Below are 23,044 nucleotides of genomic sequence, written 5' to 3'. Positions count from 1 at the left end.
AAAAAGAAAGAAATTAGAAAAAGCTTAAATTTTGGCTTCAAGGAGAACTCACTACAGTAGGGCTAATCCAAATCCAAACCCTACCCGAGTAGTTGATAATCCCAACCTGATTTCGAGAAGACCCAAAAGAGAAGAAAATTCAGTCAGTCAAACACCTTCAATCAAAGCCGATTCGTGCCCTGATGAGTGGTTGTTTTTGAAGACCTTCCCTTTGACATGACATTTGATTTTTCCCTATTTAGAACAAGGTCTGAAAGTGCACTTGATGACATTGTTCTAGATCCAAAATTTATTGCAGACCTCGGAGTCCAAAATTCCAATCAATCAATTGATCAATATATTCTAAATTCCCCACAGTGATCCCTTACTACTACTAGGAACCCTGAGTTCACCATTATTCCCTTCAACCTCTGAAGTTCATTCCCCACCCATTCATACCCTCACTCCCTTACCAACCTATCATATCCCAGGTACCACCTGTTGGTCCTACTACATCCTCCACTACTGTATCATCCTCCAGTGCCTCAACCCCACATTTTATCCGATCCCAGCTTATAGCCATGGAAAATAGATATGCTCCCGTCATCTTACAGGCCCCACTTGGTGCCATGCCAGTAGACTACCAGAGTAAAATCGTCCAATTTGATGGCATAGGACACTACACTGCACAACACCATGTTAATAAAATGACAAACTACTTTGAACTTCATGAAATTGATATTGTGGATGTCCAAATGAGATTATTCATTCAAAATTTAGCTGGTGATGTTAGAAAATGGTTTAGATCAGTGCTTGATAATAGTATTGATAGTTTAAAAGTATTTCAACAACAATTTTTGAATAGATGGGAAAAGAAAAAGAATCCTCTACAAATCCTTTCTGAATATGAAAATATTAGGAGAAGACCCAATGAAACTATTTAAGATTACTGCACCAGATTTAACAATATATACAATGCAATTCTAGTTAATCTTAGACCCCCACCTGAATTAGCATTAATAAAGTTCCCTGATGGTTTTGACACAGACATGGAATTCCAGCTCAGGGAAAGAAACCCCCCAACCCTAGAAGATATGCAAAGTGTAGCATTAAGTGTAGAGGTCAATTTATTAGCTAAAAGAGCTAGAGTTAGGAATGAAAGAAGAGGATCATCTAGAGAGGAGCCTTCACCTTCTAACATTAAAATAGATAGCTTAGCAAAAGGCATGGACAAGTTAATGGATAGAATAGAGAATATAGAGAGAAAACCCCAGTGGAATAATCAACAAGCACCTCTAGTTAGAAACCCGAACTTTAGGAAAAACCAAAACCAAAATACTAGGAAAAATGGTCCTGATCAGAATATAAGACCTCCTTTCCAGGAAAATTATGCAGAAACATCCCATCCTGAAGATCCAGAGAAAGACACATAGATTAACCTGATGGGACTGGATGATGAAGGTATTGTTTTTCTGACCCAAGATGATCAGGAATTGCATATGCTGCAGCAATTGCAAATCCATTCTGGAGATTCATTTAACTATAATCAAGGTTATGCTTCTGCCATCTTTGAAGTACATAAGCAGTATAACCTAAGGAGTAAAAATAATTCTAATATCTCTGACCAAATCAATAAAACAGTGCCAAATCAACCAAATAAAATTAAAGCCCGAGTTTCTTAACTCCTCCAGATTCTCCCCAGATAAAACCAGAATTCTTCTGGTCCTACCATTGAAGATATTACCCCTAATCAACCTTCTGATGATCAACCCTCTTCTTCAACTTCCTCCAAAAAAATTGTGGACACACCTCAAAATATTAGATTGGAAAATTCACAAAAAGAAGTCCCTAATAAAGGAAAAGAAGACCATCCCACTCAAAACCATGTTGTCAAAAGTACAAACCCTAAAACAGAGAAAGCTCCTTTGCCTTTCAATTTGGGAGCAGAGGTAGCTAAGCTAAAGATTTCAGTCCCTTTGACAGAGTTAATCAAGAATGAAACCTACAAAACACAGATAAACCAGACCCTGAACCTTGCTGAGAATGAAGATTTCGTTAACCTGTTTGATGACTAGCTGAACTTATATTTGGTCCAGATGTCAATGGAAAACTATTAGAAGGAGGGATACCACCTTTCTATATTAGCCTTGGCATCCATGACAAAATTCTTCATAATGCAATGTTGGATTCTGGTGCCTCCCACAACTTAATGCCCAAATCAATAATGGAAAAATTGAACCTAGACATTACAAGACCTTACAAGGACTTATTTTCATTTGACTCGAGCTAACTAAAGTGTTTGGGGTTGATTAAAGACCTCTGTGTTACCTTAGTTCAATATCCTGCCAAGAGCGTCCTTATGGATATTGTAGTTGTTGACATCCCACCGAAGTATGGCATGTTGTTATCTAGGTCATGGGGAGCCAAACTTCAGGGATCTCTACAACTTGATATGTCATATGCAACAATTTCTATTTTTGGACAACCCAAGAAGCTATACCGAGAAGATTTAATGAAATACATGGTGAATAGCTAGGATCGACCTCAAAACTTTCCTATCTACTCTGTGCATTCAGACATTGATTCTTTTATTTTGTATAATACTGATGAAACACAAGTAACTCTTTTAGATAGTATTGATATAGAACCAAAAGAAATTGCAGTTTCAAAAAAAAAGGAAACTATCCAAACTTTAGAATTTTCCACTAAATAAGATAGTCAAGTTGAGGAAAAATTGGTGGAAATAGATGATACGAATTATGAACATGAGATATTATGGCATCTTGAGTTTGATGGGTCAGTCAATAAGTTTGGAGCAGGAGCAAGAGTTTGGATATACAATCTAGAGAATGACTATTCAGAAGGCCATGCATACAAACTAAATTTTAAATGTACTAACAATATGGCCGAGTATGAAGCACTACTTTTAGGTCTTAAATTGGTTAGGAAGCTAGGAGCTATAAGAGTTTCTGTCAAGGGAAACTCTTAATTAGTGATAAAACAAATTAATGTTGTATATATGACCAAAGACTCTAGATTAAGTTGTTACAGAGGAACCATTATAGAAATACTAAACACTTCCTTAGAAACCAAAGTTGTTGTAATTCCTAGAAAACATAACATGCAAGCTCATAGTTTAGCAATGTTTGCCAGCACCTGCAAGTTACCCTTTCAGCCTAACTATCAGTACACTACTGAAGTAAGGCACAGGCCCACAATCCCAGATAATTTGAAGAACTGGCAAATATTTGTTGATGACAAACAAATAAACAACTTTTTGATTTCAGAAAAAGAATTTGTGAATAGCAATATAGATACTCACATCAATAGACCTTAACATGGAAGATAAAATAAAAATTAATGAGATAGAAGGTGAAGAAATAGATAGATTCCATCCCACTAAGTTCACAAATTCAGATGTAGAAAACCTAGAACAAGTTGAGATTGACGAGATAATTAACAAAGACACTGAAGTAATTAATCTCAAGGACAATTTCTTACCTAAGGGATTAACCCCTTTGGAAGACCTGTTTGATTCAAATGATGTCCCTAGAAAGCCCAAAATGGAACCTTTGAAATCTGATATGGAGGAGTGTAATATTGGCACTGATGAGAATCCAAAATTGATCAAACTTTCTAAATCATTACCTCCCACTGAAAGAGTAAAATACATTGAGTTATTAAAATAATTTCAAGATGTTTTTGCTTGGAGTTATGAGGACCTCAAATCCTATGACACCAGCATCATACAACACACAATCCCTATAAAAGAAAATAAAAAACCTTTCAGACAAAAACTTAGAAGGATAAATCATGTCCTATTACCTTCAATTGAAAAGGAAATCCAGAGAATGTATGATGCTAAGATAATTGCACCAATCAGATTTTCTGATTGGGTTTCAAACCTGGTGCCAACTAGGAAGAAAATTGGCGAGATCAAACTTTGTGTGGACCTTAGAAACCTCAACAAAGTATCTCTTAAAGACAATTACCCTCTCCCCAAAATGGACCATATTTTGCAAAGGGTAGTTGGATCAACCAGGACCTCATTATTGGATGGTTTTTCTGGATACAATCAGATTTTAGTTCATCATGATGACCAAGCCAAGACTGTTGTCACTACTCCTTGGGGCACATTCATGTATGTGAAAATGCCTTTTGGACTAATGAATGTAGGAGCCACTTTTCAGAGGGCTATGGATATAGCCTTTGCCAAAGAAATTCATGATTTCCTGGTGATATACCTAGATGACATTATTTTATTTTCAAAATCTGACAACCAACATTTTGATCATCTAAGGCAAGTTTTATTAAAAGTAGGAAATATGGAATTTCTTTGAACCCTAAGAAGTCATTGTTTGGATTAGAAGAAGAAAATTTATTAGGTCATATAATTTCAAAAGATGGTATCTGAATAGACCCTGCAAGAATAGAAGCCATCTTACAGATACAACATCCAAGGAACATCAAATAATTACAAGCTTTCTTAGGGAAAATTAACTTTCTTAGGAGATTTATTTCTAATCTAGCAAAATTAATTAGATCACTGAACAATATGTTGAAAAAATATTCGACCATAAAATGGATTGTTGAGGCTAAGAAATCCTTTGAAGACATTAAATTGGCCTTAACAAGAACACCAGTTTTGATCAGTCCAAAATTTTACAGAGATTTCATCTTATTTTCCTTTTCTTTTGAGCACACAATTGCTATAGTTTTCCTGCAGAAAAATGACCAGGGCTATGAACAACCTATTGCTTTCTTTAGGAAGGCCCTGAGAGATGCCTCTTTAAAATATAACATAATGGAAAAACAAGCTTTTGCTTTGGTCAAAGTTATCAAGGACTTTAGAGTATATATTTTATATTCTCATATAATAGCCTATGTTCCCAATTCAGTTGTCAAAGACATCCTAACTCAGGGTGGTCCAGATGGAAAGAGGGGGAAATGGATTGCTACTATTTTAGAATATGATATAGAAATCAGACCAACTAAGTTAATCATGGGCCAAGGTTTAGCCAGGCTTATGGCTTAGTCAAATTGTCAGGCCCTAGATATAAACTTTATTGCATAAGTAGATAACGAAGAAGAGATGGCAACTCCACTAATCAGCTAGGCCTTTATTGAATCACCATGGTATGCTGATATCATTTTTGTTTTACAAAATTTACAAGCTCCTCCTAGACTATTTAAGACCAAAAGTAGATTTTTGAAGATGAAATCCTTAAAATTTTGCATATTAGACAATGCTTTGTTTTGGAGGAATCATGAAGGTATTCTTTTCAACTGTTTATTAAAAGATGAGTCTAACAAAGTATTACAAGAGTTTCATGCAGGTGACTGTGGAGGACACCTTTACTGGAAAACCACTGCAGATAAAATTCTTAGAGCTGGTTTTTATTGGCCAACTTTGTTCTCCGATGTAAAGAAACATGTGACCTCCTGTCACAAATGTCAAATTTTTGAGGGAAAGAAAAAACTTCTACCTTTACCCCTAAAACCAATTTCTGCTAAAACACCTTTTCAACAATGGGGGTTAGACTTCATTGGTGAGATTCACCCACCTTCCTCTACCCAACACAAATGGATCCTCACTGCCACAGACTATTTCACCAAATGGATAGAGGCAATACCTTCAAGGCAAGCCACTGACACTGTTATCATAACCTTCCTTGAAACCAACATTCTATCAAAATTCAGATGCCCAACTAAGCTCATTACTGATAATGTAGCAGCCTTTAAATCCAAAAGGATGATAGATTTCTGAAACAAGTATCATACAACCCTGGGCCATTCCACAACCTATTATCCTTAAGGAAATGGACTGGCAGAATCCTCAAACAAAAGCCTGGTGAACATCATAAAAAAGTTGTTGGAGGACAATAAGAAAACATGGAATAAGAAGCTAGTAAATGCCTTATGGGAAGATAGACTAACCACAAAGAAATCAATTGGTAACTCTCGCTACCAACTAGTCTATGGGATGGAAGTTGTTTTCCCATCTTCCTTGGGAACACCAGTGATGAAGTTGCTTCAAGAATTGCAGGTTGAACCAAATGACATCCAAGGAAGAATCAACCAAACAATTCATTTACAACAAACCAAGGAAGAAGTGTACATCAAATCTCAGGTTGTGTAGGAAAGGATCAAGAAGATTTTTGATAAAAGGACCAAGGCTGAGGATTTCTACCTCGGTGACAAAACCTTAAGATGGGATTCAAGGAGGGAAGATAAAGGTAAACATGGGAAATTTTATTTCCTATGGAAATGCCCATATGTCATTTATGCTTTCAGATGTAATAATGCTTTCTTCCTCAAAGAAATGGATGGTACAGAAGCAGAAGGTGGACCAGTGAATCGTCGTATGCTCAAACACTATTTTGAACCTAACTACTGATTTTTACTTTCCATTGTACATATTCCATTTGTTTTCAAAAGGTTTAGTTTGGATTGGATGGTGGCCATTGAAGTTGAAGCCAGAAGAGAAGGCCCTAAGCTTCAAAGGATTCACTATCATAAGTATCAATAATGAAGAGGCACAGAGGGTAATTTTGCAAGGTAACATTAACAGCAATCCAAAGGCTACTAACTTACAAAGTTCTTGACATTTCACCAGGAAATTCCATCCCTAAGTGGAGCCACTGTTAGGTTCCTATACCAATAGGAGTCATAATTTTGATTGACTAAGGTTAAGCCTTCTAATATTGTACATACCTTTGCTTTCTGCAAATGTTTTCTGATGTGATAATACTGATTCACCCCCCCTCTCAGTATTATTTCCAACAATTGGGATCAGAGCAGGTCCTTTGGTAGAAGCTTGATCGCTTGAAGGAGATCCGTGGAACAATGGGAAAGAAGCTTAAGAAGAAAGCACCTAAGAAGAAGAAGACATCTCAGAAGAACTATGACAGTGGGAGAATTGATTGGGGATTAGGTGTAAGAAGCTCTTCAGATTCAGAATCATTTCAGAATGAAGATGAACTATCAGGTATGAATTTGCTATCCTATGATGTTCCAGCTATCTATCCATTTGGAAAAGATGAAAGTGATAGCGAAACAACTAGATTTGCTCTTATGGGTGAACAAGAAAGATATCAAATAGAGGCGGAATTTAAAAGGCTTTCAGATAAAATCAGGGATCAACAATATCTATTGAACAAAAGGGAATGTGACTTCAAAGAAGAAGCTACCAAACTAAAGGGCCAAATAGAAGAAGGAAACAAGGTAAGGAAGTTATTCAAGGACAAATATCAAAAGTTGCAGGATGAAGTAACATCACTAAGAGATGAAGTCAATGAAAGAAGCACAACCATCAAGAAACTCAGAGATAGATCCAGTTACTATGAAAGTCTTGAAGCCACGATCCGCTCACTAAAGGAAGATCTTGAAGAATAAAAGAAGCAGAATAAAGATCTACTCCAAGCTATTGAAAAACAGGTAAACGAAGTTATCAGCTTGAAATCTCAGCTGGAATGTGCCTTCAGAATTCATCAAATGCAGCAGGATCTAAATGAAGAACAAGAAAAGGAGATTCTCAAACTAAGGCATCAGTTGGAAGAAGGAAGGAAAGCTGAAGAAGACATGAAGAAGCAATGTCTAGAAAAGGAAGAACAACTTCAAGTTGAGGTAAATATCTTGAAAGGTAAATTAGAAGAAAAGGATAAACTGTTATGATTTCAAGATAGTACTAAAGCCTTGGATGATATTCTTAGTAGTCAAAGGTCTCCTGCTATCAAGACTGGTCTTGGTTTTCATGAATCTGTTAAAGGTGAATCTAGTTCACAAGGTGAGGCAAGGAACTCTAAAGAGAAATCTAAAATGATCAACAAGGAGATAAGAGAGATGAGAGGTCAACCCCATCAACAATAAAGGAAAGAGATTCTTCAAAGAAAATATTTTACTCCTATCTATGGAAGTAATAGTCGGCCATTTACTCAGATGAATAATATTGAATGTTATGAATGTCATAATCTTGGACATGTTGCAGCTAGATGTAGAAGAAGAATGGTTCAAGATCATCAAACAGAAAGATCATCACATTCCAGGTACTTTAATGGATATTGTTTTTCTTGCAATATGTTTGGTCACAAAGCTGCTGATTGCTACAGGAGGAATATGAAACATATAATATGTTATGCATGTAACAAGCTTGGACATATAGCAAAGGAATGCAGGAACAAAGGACGAACATCACACCAAAAGGAGAAAACATCATCACACTTGAAGATATGGAAGAAGAAGGAAGTACAGTCAGAAAGATGTTGCACAGCACAATTTACTGAGACACAGCACAGCACAGACATAACAGACTCAGGGGGAGCTGAAAGTGTAAAAATTCAGTGTCCTGAATCTCATACGCAAGTTTCTTAAAGGGAAGTCGCGTATATACGCAAGTTAGACACTACGTTATCTCCCCCTTTGGACTTGATGGCAACAACACCAAATCACTCTACCCCTTTGACATCAAGGGCAAAGGGCGGACCAAGATATTCTCTTCCTTTGCTGTCCATACTCCCCCTGAGTACCTGCTGAAATCTCTGAATGAGCTCCCCCTTTGTATATGCCATGGTGCACCAATCTGTCCATGCTCTTTCTAAGAACATGCTGAAATCTCTGCTCTGTTGAAATATGCTTGTTCATGCTCCCCCTGAATGTAAGCAAGGTCTGCAAAAAGATGTTCTACAAGAAGAACATGACTCTATACATCATAAATGACCTTCCTATCACCAAAGACTCATACATACATCTATCTCCCATCACAATGGTGATATATCAAAAGTTTACATATGATAACATAAGAGAATAACATCATTCATCCCAGGCATAGTGGAGAAACCAACATAGGTCGTTACATGACCTGAAGAGATCTCATCAAATGACTACAATAGATAGAGACACACTATTACATCATGAGTCTTGATATGACATTTACATTGAATGATATACATGACATTTATAACAAACATCAGCAACAACATTGAATGTTCTGCTCCATAGCATCTGTCAACAGCAACTAGACCAGCAACTTGCAAGAATCATCAAGGTATGTCCACATCAACTCATCCTTTTGAACAGAACTCTATCATATGTGAGAAACACCATAGCCATCCAGATCTGCATGAACCAAGTATCATCAATTGGGAATATCTGCATCAATCAACATATGTACGAAACAACCTATCATCATATAGGTAAGAACTCATCTTCATCATGTCTCCAACAATGCAACTTTGAATAATCATCCATGTATCCAGCCAACAATCCTCATCCATATATGTGCCAAGAACAATAGGAATCCTGCATCATAACTGTAATATATGATCTTTATGCATATGACAACAAGAGCATATGAGTGACTCATCATCAAGCAAAGAAGATGTGAATTCAAGCTATGTACTTCTCCTTATCCTTATGAAGATCCCATGTAAGCACCATTAGAGAATCAACCACAAATTTGATCTATGTAAAAACTATGTAACCCCAAGAGTCATCTGAACAACTCATAACCATATCATAGCAAGATGAGTCATTTATCCATATAAGCATCATCACCAAGGACTAATAACCATAATGCCAACAATGCATTAAAAGCATATGCTCGCCCTCAACCTGTGCCATCTGATAGATCTGGTCATGCATATATCAGCGATAAGCATCAAGACATCATCATCATCAAGTTAGGATCAAAACACTTCTAAACATCTTACAAGTATCAAAACATTTCCACACATCCTCAGCAGACTGTAAGTATTAAACAATAGAGCAACTAATGGACTGAATCATATCAGATCCTTTTTCTGAGCCTGTCCCCACTTCTTTTCCTCAAACTGACATATACGCGACTTTGCAGTGTCTAACTCGCATATATACGCGACTTCCCTTTAATAAACTTGCGTATGAGATTCAGGACACTGAAGTTATACACTTTCAGCTCCCCCTGAGTCTGTTATGTCTGTGCTATGCTGTGTCTCAGTACATTGTGCTGTGCAACATCTTTCTGACTGTACTTCCTTCTTCTTCCATATCTTCAAGTGTGATGATGTTTTCTCCTTTTGGTGTGATGTCCGTCCTTTGTTCCTGCATTCCTTTGCTATATGTCTAAGCTTGTTACATGCCTAACATCTTATATGTTTCATATTCCTCCTGTAGCAATCAGCAGCTTTGTGACCAAACATATTGCAAGAAAAACAATATCCATTAAAGTACCTGGAATGTGATGATCTTTCTGTGTGATGATCTTGAACCATTCTTCTTCTACATCTAGCTGCAACATGTCCAAGATTATGACATTCATAACATTCAATATTATTCATCTGAGTAAATGGCCGACTATTACTTCCATAGATAGGAGTAAAAGATTTTCTTTGAAGAATCTCTTTCCTTGATTGTTGATGGGGTCGACCTCTCATCTCTCTTATATCCTTGTTGATCATTTTAGATTTCTCTTTAGAGTTCCTTGCCTCACCTTGTGAACTAGATTCACCTTTAACAGATTCATGAAAACCAAGACCAGTCTTGATAGCAGGAGACTTTTGACTACTAATAATATCATCCAAGGCTTTAGTACTATCTTGAAATCGTAACAGTTTATCCTTTTCTTCTAATTTACCTTTCAAGATATTTACCTCAACTTGAAGTTGTTCTTCCTTTTCTAGACATTGCTTCTTCATGTCTTCTTCAGCTTTCCTTCCTTCTTCCAATTGATGCCTTAGTTTGAGAATCTCCTTTTCTTGTTCTTCATTAAGATCCTGCTGCATTTAACGAATTCTAAAGGCACATTCCAGCTGAGATTTTAAGCTGATAACTTCGTTTACCTGTTTTTCAATAGCTTGGAGTAGATCTTTATTCTGCTTCTTTGATTCTTCAAGATCTTCCTTTAGTGAGCGGATCGTGGCTTCAAGACTTTCATAGTAACTGGATCTATCTCTGAGTTTCTTGATGGTTTTTCTTCTTTCATTGACTTCATCTCTTAGTGATGTTACTTCATCCTGCAACTTTTGATATTTGTCCTTGAATAACTTCCTTACCTTGTTTCCTTCTTCTAGTTGGACCTTTAGTTTGGTAGCATCTTCTTTGAAGTCACATTCCCTTTTGTTCAATAGATCTTGTTGATCCCTGATTTTATCTGAAAGCCTTTTAAATTCTGCCTCTATTTGATATCTTTCTTGTTCACCCATAAGAGCAAATTCAATTGTTTCGCTATCACTTTCATCTTTTCCAAATGGATAGATAGCTGGAACATCAGAGGATAGAAAATTCATACCTGATAGTTCATCTTCATTCTGAAATGATTCTGAATCTGATTCTGAATCTGAAGAGCTTCTTACACCTAATCCCCAATCGATTCTCCCACTGTCATATTTCTTCTGAGATGTCTTCTTCTTCTTAGGTGCTTTCTTCTTAAGCTTCTTTCCCATTGTTCCACGGATCTCCTTCAAGTGATCAAGCTTCTACCAAAGGACCTGCTCTGATACCAATTGTTGGAAATAATACTGAGAGGGGGGGTGAATCAGTATTATCACATCAATAAAACTTTTTAATTTCCATATTCAGATTCATATGTGCTACTTCCACAACTTCTTATGATTCAGTTAGTTGATCCTTGATGAGTGCATTACAACATTATCAATCATATTAACAGTAAACAGGTGCAGTAAAATAGAACACATCATCACACATAAGCGACACACATGAACACCATGATATAAGCTTGAAACCCCATGTGGGAGAAAACCACCTGCTGCAAGTCATCTCAATCTTCTTCTTAATAAGAAAATCCTTTTACAATATTTCTGTACTGGTGCAGTCTTATACCTGTACGCAGGCTTCTACCTGCAGAGAGCTACAACTCCCATAGATCTTGTACTAGCTGATCCATTTACTAGTACGCAGGCTTCTACCTGCTACAATGCTCCAAAGTTTTCAACAGCTACTGGAAGGGAGCTACCACCCCCGTAGCTCTTTTACTAGCTAAGATACTAGTACGTAGGCACCGGCCTACAATCTTCTCTCCTTCGGGTACCACGTTTCATACATTTTCAAACTGGATACACCTGAAGCACAACACATAATCTGAAAGGCCATGTTTCATCCAATTTTCATACTAGACCCATAAATATCATTGAAGCACATAATGAATCAATCTTCTGAATCACCCAATCACTAGATCAATACATATACAAGGATTGTATGCGTGTCAGCAATCAGATCTAGTCCATCAGATCATATAAGGATAATTCATTATGAACCTGATCCATTCATCCATCATTACTGAAGCTAATCATAATCATTCAATCAATCACTTCTCAGAATGCTGTTATCAGAACATAATACCAGTAACCAGACATCACTTCAAAACCCAGAACACTTCAATAAACAACAGAAGCAGCTAAAACATATTTTAAGAAAAGTACGCAACATCTTCAATGGAAACCTGCGGGTATCCGCTCTTGCACCATCTATTGATCCGCGGGTATTCGAACCTAAATAGGCTTCTGACCTGCGAGTATCCGTAGCTTACAGTCTTCTTCTCTGCGAGCATCCGCACCTACGGCTGCGGGTTGCCTACGCACCTCCGCACTGTACCCGTCTTTGGCCTGCGATCCTCCTGCAATCCTCCACACCTACACCGATCTCTGGCCTGCGAACCTCCGCACCTTTTCCTCAATCTACCTACGGATCTCCGCGCTTTCTCCTTCAGAGGCCTGCAGATCTCCGCGCCTGAAATGTGTTGCACCTACGGTCCAATCTTCAAATATGCCACAGACTATCAGATCTACAGATCTGATCATGTGCAAAGGAGATCTTGACCCATCAGTAGATTTTCCCTATAAAGCTCAGGTTTCTCCTTGATGTAGATCTATATATCACTCACCAACCAGAATTTTAGATCTTTCTCTCCTAAAGATATTCAACCCATAAGCATGCTCTAGCCAAATGATCTCCTTCCCCTTTTATAGCCTTAGGCCTTTCACAATACCACGGTACAAAACCATAATAACACAATACCACGGACTCGACAACCATAAGATTCCCACATGTGCACTTTTCTCTGCATGAAAGTGTGTGAACTTTTAGGACCGCACCTTTTGTTCTGTTAACCTGCGAACATGTCCGCACATTCTAAACAGAGTACCTGCGGACCCAGCGTATGACCGCACCTATTGCACGGCGTACCTGCGAACTTCTTATTTTCTTCATTCTTTGTGGGCTGATCATCAATCTCTACTACTGACCTGTTGTATTGTGATCTATCACCTGTATGAGTTGCCATCAAGGACAACACTTTAGCCATAATGCCAACAATCTCCCCCTTTGGACTTGATGGCAAAGCTTACTTGTCATACTAAGGATTTGTCATTTGATTCCTTTGAACTGTCCTGCATCCCATGTATTATGTCACATCTGATGTCTCTTCTATGGATTTACTTGATTGTATATAAGTGAGATGTTCTTCTATGAGTGGGTTGCCATCAAGTACAACACATGCATCATAATGCCAACATGTTTTCCATATTAAATAGTTAAAAAATTTAAAGAAGGTATGTCCTAAAAGAATAATCAAAGGACAAAAATAATGAAAATAGGTCACAAAAAAAATGAAAATATGAACCCCAAAAACAAAGAGACCATGAAAGTGTGCAAGCCAAAATGCCACTACTATTTACTTTTTATGCTTAATGAATGGTTGTGTGCAGCTTGTTACTTATGCCACAATCCATGAATAGTCAAAATGTTTAAATTTGGCTATTTCATGTTTTCACTTTCATGTCTATAGATAGAGAATAAAATCTAACCAAATAGTGTAATCTTGGCAGATAATTAGATAGGTAGAGTAAATAAAAGGAGCTCAACTATTTAATCTAAGCCCTTGGATGAGATAAGGTTTGATTTAAATAGTTTTCTATGTAAAGAAAAGAAAATATTGATAAGGGTTTGCTAGCACCCTAATAAAGTGAAGAAAAAATGGTAGAATGAGTAAATCGGTAAGTAGAAGAAAGGTTGCAGAAGTATGGTGATTGATCAAACAAAAAGCATATTTATTATTTTTCATCATATGCTCCAAACATGAATGGACAATCAAGCATGTAAATGGATTTCAAAATTCAATTAATTAACTTCCCCCATTCATTTCACCCCTTTACTTAACTAATTTCCCATAATAAAGTTCTAAGTGTTTAAAAAAAACCTTTAAGTCAAAGAGGCTTAGAGCATTTCTCTTACTTTTGGAGGGACCGGACCCTCGGCTCAATGACTTATGGATATCAAATACTAGATTTCCCTTATAAAATTCATCTCCCCCATCAATTCATTTATTTTCCTAATAAAACTCCTTTTCCTAAGGGCAAAACACTTTTTGCCTTGGAAAAGCACTTTTCCCCATATAAAGCACTTTCATACCATAAACCCAAAAAAATGCTTTACCCTAAGTATTAATGTAAATATGTGAAAAACATGTAATTCACAAAAAAAAATGTACTTAGTGTTTTTCCTTTTTCTGCTCATTTTTCATATTAATTACTAACTTTTATTAATATACAAAATCCCCGCAAAACCCAATTTCCATATATATTTAATTCCTGTGTATAAATTATCCCTACCCCTTAGTTTAATTATAAACTATATTACTACCCATATCCCAAAAAAATAAATAACCCTGCCTTAGCCCTTAATCCCGCATTAAAGCACCCCAATGAGATTAAACTCTAAATTAATCTCATACCGCCATAATTAAGTGCCCGTCGAGCCCCCCCTAGCCTCTGTGTAGTTTCTCCACCCGATCACCATGTGATCATCCCCCCTCCTCATTTGACGGCCCTTATCCATATCAGGCCAACCCGACGTTTGCCCTTTACCCACCCAATAAAGTGGTTTCTCCCCCAACCACCGATGCTACTTGTCATCTGATGAATGGAATTGGGCGACCCCTCCCAAAAACCACCAAGCACCCAAAAGCGGTGCGATATAAACCGTTTACCGCCCTCCTGCTACGCGAAAAATCAACCATTGTTCACCCCATACCTGCCAAAACTAACTTTTTACATATAAAATCCAAAAATCCCCAAATTGTTTGTTTTTGCTGACATTTCATCTGCAAGCCTCTATACGCATGCACAACACCTGCAAACATCGAAGCCGCAAACCTACGTATAATTTCAATCAAAAGACACCGCAAACAACCCAGTTAGCCTTGCAGCTTATGCAAAGCCATTTGACCACTTGTAGTCGTCAACCATCGCACTCAGAGCCAATTCACCCCAGTTCCAGGTATTTAAACTAGAATTCACCAAATACCCTGTCAATTTCAAAAGTAACCAATTGCTGAGCATTTTAGTTAAGTCAAAAATTAATTAAAAATTGCACACCTTGCTGAACATTGTTGTCCTAAATACTGCAAAATTACCCTCCCCCATTACTCAAATACACAAGAACTAAGAATGACGACCCCTATTGCTATGGATGTGAGACCCATCTCCATGCCCCATTTGGACCTGGACCACCTTCCCTTAGCTGATAGAGATTTCCAGATAAAAGATACCACCGTTATAGAGCTCCTACTCAAAATACATTGCCAAAGTAGGGACAAGTTCCTGAACCATGCCAATGAAATTGGCCTTTGGGAATCAAATTTGCTCAAGTACCAGTTCCACCAAGTCCAAATTTTTCCTAAAATTGTACATATGTGTTATGCTTGCTACATCCCCAGTCACAGAACCATCATGTCTCACAACCAAAAAGTACTTTTCACCATCACTCCTGAGTCTATCAATGAGATGTTGTAGCTCCAACCAAGGCCAAACCTAACTCCCTTATCAATTGGAGACCTGTTAGACTTATATCCCAAACTGAACTCTGCAAGATTGGCCCAATTTATCCAAACCTTCATCATAGAAGAGAAGTACACCCCCAAAGACCCCCCTCCATATGTGGCAATTATATTTTCTCCTTGGGGCCGAAATATTGTATCCATGATATCTTGTGTTTTGGGTTACTCAACAAGTGATTACATTGATGAAATCATCCTGGCTTTCATGTCCATCTATAACCTAGGACAGCCTCCTGCATCTATTTATGACTTTGCCATATTCATAGCTGACAGAATGCGTGAGAAGTTCACAAGAATGGGAAATGAAAGGGTTTTCAAGTACTCCTTAGTTCTATACCACATGTTTTTATATTATCAATTAGAGAAATTCCCATTCACCCTTCAAAAGCTGGACACCAAGGATCAACCCAAGTCGGTCATTTTTTGGACCCCATTGATCCACCAATACCAGTCTCCATACTCGTACTCTTATTTTATTGATTTATTTGTACAACCAGACATGACAATGTTGACTGGAAGCCCTCCTCCAAGGATCAATCCAGAAATAAAAAGAGTCCTCCAATTATCTAAACAGATCAAAGTTGGTGACTGGTACCTTTACCAGAACCACACAGAGATTAGGATATATGGTTGCATGCTTGCACCATACAAATTACCAAGATACCTCCCTATGAGTTTGTTTGCTTTAGAATATTACAGGAAAATCATCAATTCAGATGAGATAAATTTTGTAAATTCCAAGAAGAAGGCCAATTTCAAAATAAAAGACCAACTAGGCCACTTCATATGCAACTCTAGAGAGGCTGGCCAAGAGACAGACCTAATATTACAAAGGATGAAGTTCCAAAGAAGTTTTGTTTGGAGATATGATCCTTTGGAATTCATCACAAAGAAAATATAAAAGGTCAAGCTTGGACCTTTCATTCACCATCCCATACCCGAGATAGAATCTTATGCAAATCAAACCGAATGGGTGGAAGGTACCCTAGCAGACCAAGATATCACCAGAGTAGATATTGAGAACGCTCTTATTGATTTACAAAAGCAGCTTGATGACAGCTCTTTTTTGCAGGTACCAGAAAAACCAGAAACTACCATGAGCACTCCTCTAGTCATGCAGACTCCTCAGAACGAGGAGAAGGCCCCAAAAAGAAACAGAGAAGGAGCTTCCACCTCAGGGATGGCCACCTCTAATTTACAGCAGGAATCAAACAAGAGGCAAAGCCTAAATCCAACTTCTGAGCAGGAATACACTAAAGGTTCAGTTGAGATCACCAATACAGAAGCAAAAAGAAGCAGGCCTACCACTCCATCTGGAGGCATACAAGAGCCTTCCACTTCACAAACATAGGTATTGGAAAGGAAAATCAGTGTGGAAGTATCTTCCTTCAGAATTCTTGCAGACAAAGACCAAGACATCAAGGAAAGATATAAAGAAATCAAGGCTAGAAATGAGAGGCTCAAAGCCCAAACTTACGCTCAATACTTGAAACTCACCCCTACCAGTCAAACAAGGCTAATGTCATCCTTTGACATTAAGGAGGGGAACTTGCAGATGACCTCTGTGAAACCTACAACTCAACAGCCAAGAATAGCCTCAGATTTCAAAAAAATAGATTTTGAAGGGCTGGCAAGGGATATCCATCCCATAGACCAAATTGAGCTACACAATCAAACAGGGGAGATGATATACTCCATTTTGACTGGAAAGGCCATAGCTTCCCACCAGCTACAGAACTATTTGAACAATATCTCGGCTCAATTCTAGTTAGAGAAGGCCTCCTCATAGGCCAAGGACACCAGGATCAAGTCCTTAGAAGACTTAGTAATTGAATTAGGACACGATCCCAATGATATAAAAGCTGCAGAATAGCTTTTTAAAAAGAAGAATGATGACATAACTGCATTGAAAGAACAGCTAAATATACCCCAACTACTTCATCCAAAAACATTAGAGGTTCTAGAAGCCCAGTAAAGACATGAAGAACTCATGGACTTAGTCTTGAAGCTGAATGATCAACTCAAGGTGACAGAGAAGGAGTTGGACACTTTAATTCAATCGAAGAAAAGTAACTTGGCCACAACTTCCAAAACTGTCATCCCCACAGTATCCACAGTAGTTCCTTCTACCCTGGCAGCATCACTGGCACCTACAGTTCCACTTGCAACAACCTTGCCAACAACAATGGAATCTACTACAACAGCAGGAGCACCAGGGGACAAAGCAGCAGAACTTGTGAAAGCCATGGAAGATATGTCTATCCAGACTACCGAGATGAAAAAGCTAAAGGAAAAAGTGGCAAGTCTAGAAATTGACTGCAAACTTTCCCAACTCAAGCAGAAAGAGGAAACACAAAGGGCCCAGACAATGGGTGAGAGGATTAGAATCCTAGAAAAGGATTTAACACTTGAGAAGCCACTTGGACAAACCAAAGAGATGCTGTGGGCCAATATCATTGACTTTGTCAAAGATATTTGGACATCAATCCAAGTTATTTTTTAGCAAACAGAGCTAGTGAAGATAGCTATGGAAGCTATCCAGAAAGTGAAGGAGGAATTGGGAAATAAGCCTGAGGATGCAAATAGACTCATCCATTTCCTCAATAGAAAAAATAGATATGAGCTACAGGAGCTGAACATTGAAGACATAACTGCCACCATTTTAGAAATAAGGAAGGTTCTTTCCAAAAGGAACCTTATGCTTAATTTGGAAGAAAAGTGCCACAATATGCAGGTAGCCATTGATAGGTTCATGGCTAAATTTCATATTTTGAGGGAGAAAGGTCTTCCCAGTCCTATGGTCATTAATGACAAACTCATGACACAGTTGAACTATGGGGATAGACTTAGAAAATTGGCTAAGGATCAAGCCAGTTCCTCATCCATTAAAGCCTTGCCAACGGGCAAAGTATTATATGACACATTTGAGAACTTGTTTTTCCTTGAGCATGAGGTAAAACATTTGTTCCTCACCAAGCCCAATTTTGCAAAGTATACTGAGGTTGATGAGATTTATAGGAGGATGATAAATGTGAAATTACCAGATGCACAATGGTGGGAAACTATGACTGACTTACTGTGATAAATTAACAGCTAAAAGTTACCACACAGTAAATATGAAGGCAACAGGATGAAACAGGTAAAGACAGCACAACAGGGTCAAAGAGTAGTAGGGTCAAAGAGTATCAGATGAAAGATCAAAGTAAAGAAGACTCCAACGTGAAAATGCCACAACTATCAGCCAGCATAAAGGGCTGCATCTCAACCATAAAGGCCAGAACAACAATAATTAAAGGGATAGCAAGAAACAGTTCATTAGGTATCTCTATCATCTTGCTAGAAGATATTTGTATTTCCTAGAATAAATCTCAAGTTGTTTTGAGATATTTTGTAATAAGTTTTTGTATAAATACTTCACAATTGGAAGTATGTAGGGTGGATTCCAAAACAATTCTATAGACTATTTCTCTCGAATAAGAAATTATATTGTATCAATGACTGGATTGGCTTACTGGATCAAGGAATAAAGATCAGACATTTTACAGGATTCTTGTGTAAAGTGAAATACAAATAAGTATTCTCTCATGTTCAATGTTGTTTTCCTTCAAGTTTTTCGTAATCTTTTTGTATCTCTAAAATCTTAAAGTTATAACATGGAATGATATTTCAGAAATTGGTTAAATGCACTATGTCTTGACTGTTATGCATTATCATATGTTTTCTTCACAATCTAAGTTAAGGAATTCTTGATTGCTCCTTAGTTTAGGTGATTTCTTGTGATCAGTATCAAAGGATTGTTAATTGCCCTTTGTTTATGATTATCCTTTGTTCTCCATTCTAATCCCGGTCTAAGGATTCTGGAGTGCCCTTTCACCCTGATTAGAATTACTTCACCCATTAGGCCTAAAGATTTGCATTTCGCTCTGCTAGCCTACCTCATGAACATTCCCCTTAATGAATTGATCCAGTCGTGCTATCCATTTGTTGACTCCATAGCCCAATGGCTTGAAGACCCATCTCTATCCATCTGTTCTAAGAATTCCACCACCCAACCTTCAAAACAAAACCAAAACCCTAAGGAACACTAAGAACTAGCCTAAAATCCCATAAGAAACAAAGCTAAATTATATAGAGAGAGCCCTCTCTGAGTCATAGGTTGGCTAGATACTATACTTAAAAGATTGGTTTGTAGTTACCTCGGTTTCTTCCTTCTTCTGATAACTTCTAAGGAAAATTCTAACTGATAACAGAATCAACCATTTTCATGACAAGGAGTTAAGTCTATCTCACTATGGAGCCTAGCAGTAAATAATAATAGAAAGAGTACATTAATATATTTATTTGAATCCAGTCAATATATGAAATTTCATCTCTCTAGGTCTTGATATGCGTGTAAATATTGTGTCTCACAAATGTTGTTTGGAGCATAAAGGGGAAAGTGACTTGTTTGATCAGGTGCCTAAATTGTTAAATTCATATTTAAAGGACAATGACCATGGTCCTGTGAAATTGTGTCGGGAACTTGTTTACTACATGAAGGCCATTCAAACATCTCTTTACGAAAATATGTCGAAGTAAGAGGAACAACTCATTGGAATTCCAAACCAAGCACTAAAATCAAGGTCACAAACTAGCTTTCAAAAATACTAGAGATCTTGATGTTGTGGAATCTAAAAATAATTCTTTCAATTCATCTAATGGGTTTGGAACTTGTAAGAAAAAATATTCTTTGGAGAAATATTATGAAAATTGAGTATCATTGTCAGCCTCAAGTGGAGGTACTAATGGCATATTGGTGAAGTCTTAAAATATTGTTGCCCTATGAAACATTCCTGAATATTTTCAACTAGAATGAGCTAAGGCTGCCACCATGTGGGCTTATCAATGGTGGGAGCTAGCTTTGCAAATGTTGTGCTTCAGTGTCTCACATATACAAGGCCAGTTGTAACTTAATTTTTAGAATCAAAGCATACAGATACAAGTGGAAGGAATGATTGGTATTTTTATGTGAGATTCAAGCAAATTGAAGAACCATTTTCACCATTAGGATTACTCTCTTGTATCCCCAAAATGAGTGAAAATATTATATATGGAAGGAAAGAAGATGCTCATGAGTTCATTGGTGTTGAAATTTATTCAGTGCAATCTATTTGTCTTGATGAAGTTGGAGTAGACAAGGAAATAGATCATGATAGTTATGGAACCACACTTATATATTATATTTTTGGGGGGCATCTTCAATCCCACGTGAAATGTACACAATGCTAATGGGTTTCAAGTCGATATGATCATATGATGTATCTTAATGTTCAAATTCAAGGAGATGTGAGGTCTTTAGAGGATGCCACTATAAATAATAAATAAGCCAACTATCGCCTTGAGCTAGAAGTGAAGAGTATGAGAGGTGATATATCCACGCCGCCATATTCGAAAGTTATTTGTGAAGAGGGAAAGATTAATGGAGAATCAGATACAAACTCATTTTCTGAGTCTAGGTCTATGAATGATTGAGCTCCATGCGCTAAGGGTTTGTGATGCGCCACATCACATCATAATTTCTCTCCCTAGGCACATCACATCTATCTTTCATAACCAATTTACTATCCTTGTGCAATGACACATAATACTTGTTTATTTTGCAATAAGGAATTTGATGTGACACATTATAATCTCCCCTCATCGCATCACAAAAGCTTTCCTTGTATATTTGTCATTTGTGCACTATAGTGCAACCCATTGTACCAGGCTACCCAATATCATTGCATCACATGTCATCAAAGGCAAAATAAATATGAAACCAATGAAACACTCAAGGACATGCAAAATAATTTCAAAGCATGAGATGCTTGGATGAAGAAAATAAGAAGTCAAATAATCTATTGGCATAACTTCAATACATAGTTTCTGAAATACAAAAGTTTTTCTAGATATTTTTGAATTTTCTCTAGCATTTATTCAGTTGGCTTCAATGGGGAAAGCATTGAGCCCCTTTGTAAAACAAGAACTTGCCAATATATATAGAAGGCAGGAGACAAATAGCATGAATGCAATGAAAATTTATGTATAGGTTTTGGACACAGGGAAAATACCTGTATTCTTAGATGAAGTCTCAAACTCTAAAGAACGGAACAAGGCTTCTCACAAGTATGTAATATCTCTCTATGAAGTACTTGCCAAAGTGCGTGGAGAAAATCATCATTCCCCATACAAGAAAATTTATGACAACTATTGTGAAGACTCTGTCTTCAAGTGAAGGGTCATTTCCTTTGCAACAAGCTTGTGGAAGAGTTGTTGCAGACATAGCTAGATATGCCATCAATACTTTCAACATGGAGGCCCAATAAGAAGGTGTTATAAGAGACCTATGTACACCCTTTCTTGATGTACTAATAGGAACAATGGAGCCATCAATTGCAGGTGAAACATTATTTTTACAAGCCCTTATAGACTCCTATAGTTGGAAATTTTCTTTAGTAGATATCATTAATGAGGTTTTCCTAAGATTAACAAGTGCATAGGAAGAGAAACTGGAAAAAAAAAAAATAAATAAAAATAAATAAATAAAAATAATAATAAATAAATAAATAAAAATAAAATAAAATAATAATAATAATAATAAATAAAATAATAATAATAATAATAATAATAATAAATAAATAAATAAATAAAAAATAAATAAAAAATAAAAATAAAAATAAAAATAAAAAATAAAATAAATAAATAAATAAAAAAACAAAAACAAAAAAAATAAAAAATAAAAAAATAAATAATAAAAAAATAAAAATTAAAAATTAAAAATTAAAAATTAAAAAAATAAAATAAAAAATAAAAAATAAAAAATAAAAAAATGTTTCCCACATGAGTCTAGTTTGTTCTCTTGCTAAATTGAACTATCAGATTCTTGAAGCATATGGGAGGTATTTGATTAAAGTAGGGGAAGAGATATTAAAATATGGAGTTGCTAATGGGAACCAATGTTGAAGAGAAATTGTTGTCGACATGATCAATAGTTCATTGAAATCTATGGATACTCAAATTATAAGCTTTGAAATTCCTAATTTAGTTTATAATTTAGAGAGGTGTCATTTGGACAGGGAGCCATCTACTAGGGATGCGACTGTAGAAGCACTTTGAACTATGAGAAAGTATATTTAGAGAAAGGTTTAACAAATATCATCTCTTTCAATGAAGAAAGGTTTCATTGCATGGAGTTGTCTCCCAACCAGAAATCCCCAAGAA

The 23,044-nt window shown here is 36.8% G+C and overlaps 1 pseudogene; it reads left to right on the top strand.

Annotated features, from left to right (window-relative positions):
• The first annotated feature begins 21,773 nt into the window (after positions 1–21,773).
• On the top strand, positions 21,774–22,786 carry LOC149249544 (protein SINE1-like; annotated as a pseudogene).
• Positions 22,787–23,044: the final 258 nt, after the last annotated feature.

This window comes from Pinus tabuliformis, chromosome 7 (assembly GCF_031772625.1).
Source record: "Pinus tabuliformis cultivar Carrire ecotype Pingquan chromosome 7, CPIR1, whole genome shotgun sequence".
Taxonomy (NCBI): domain Eukaryota; kingdom Viridiplantae; phylum Streptophyta; class Pinopsida; order Pinales; family Pinaceae; genus Pinus; species Pinus tabuliformis.
The sequence above is the reverse complement of the archived record's forward strand: the minus strand, read 5'-3'. Positions and strand labels throughout refer to the sequence as shown.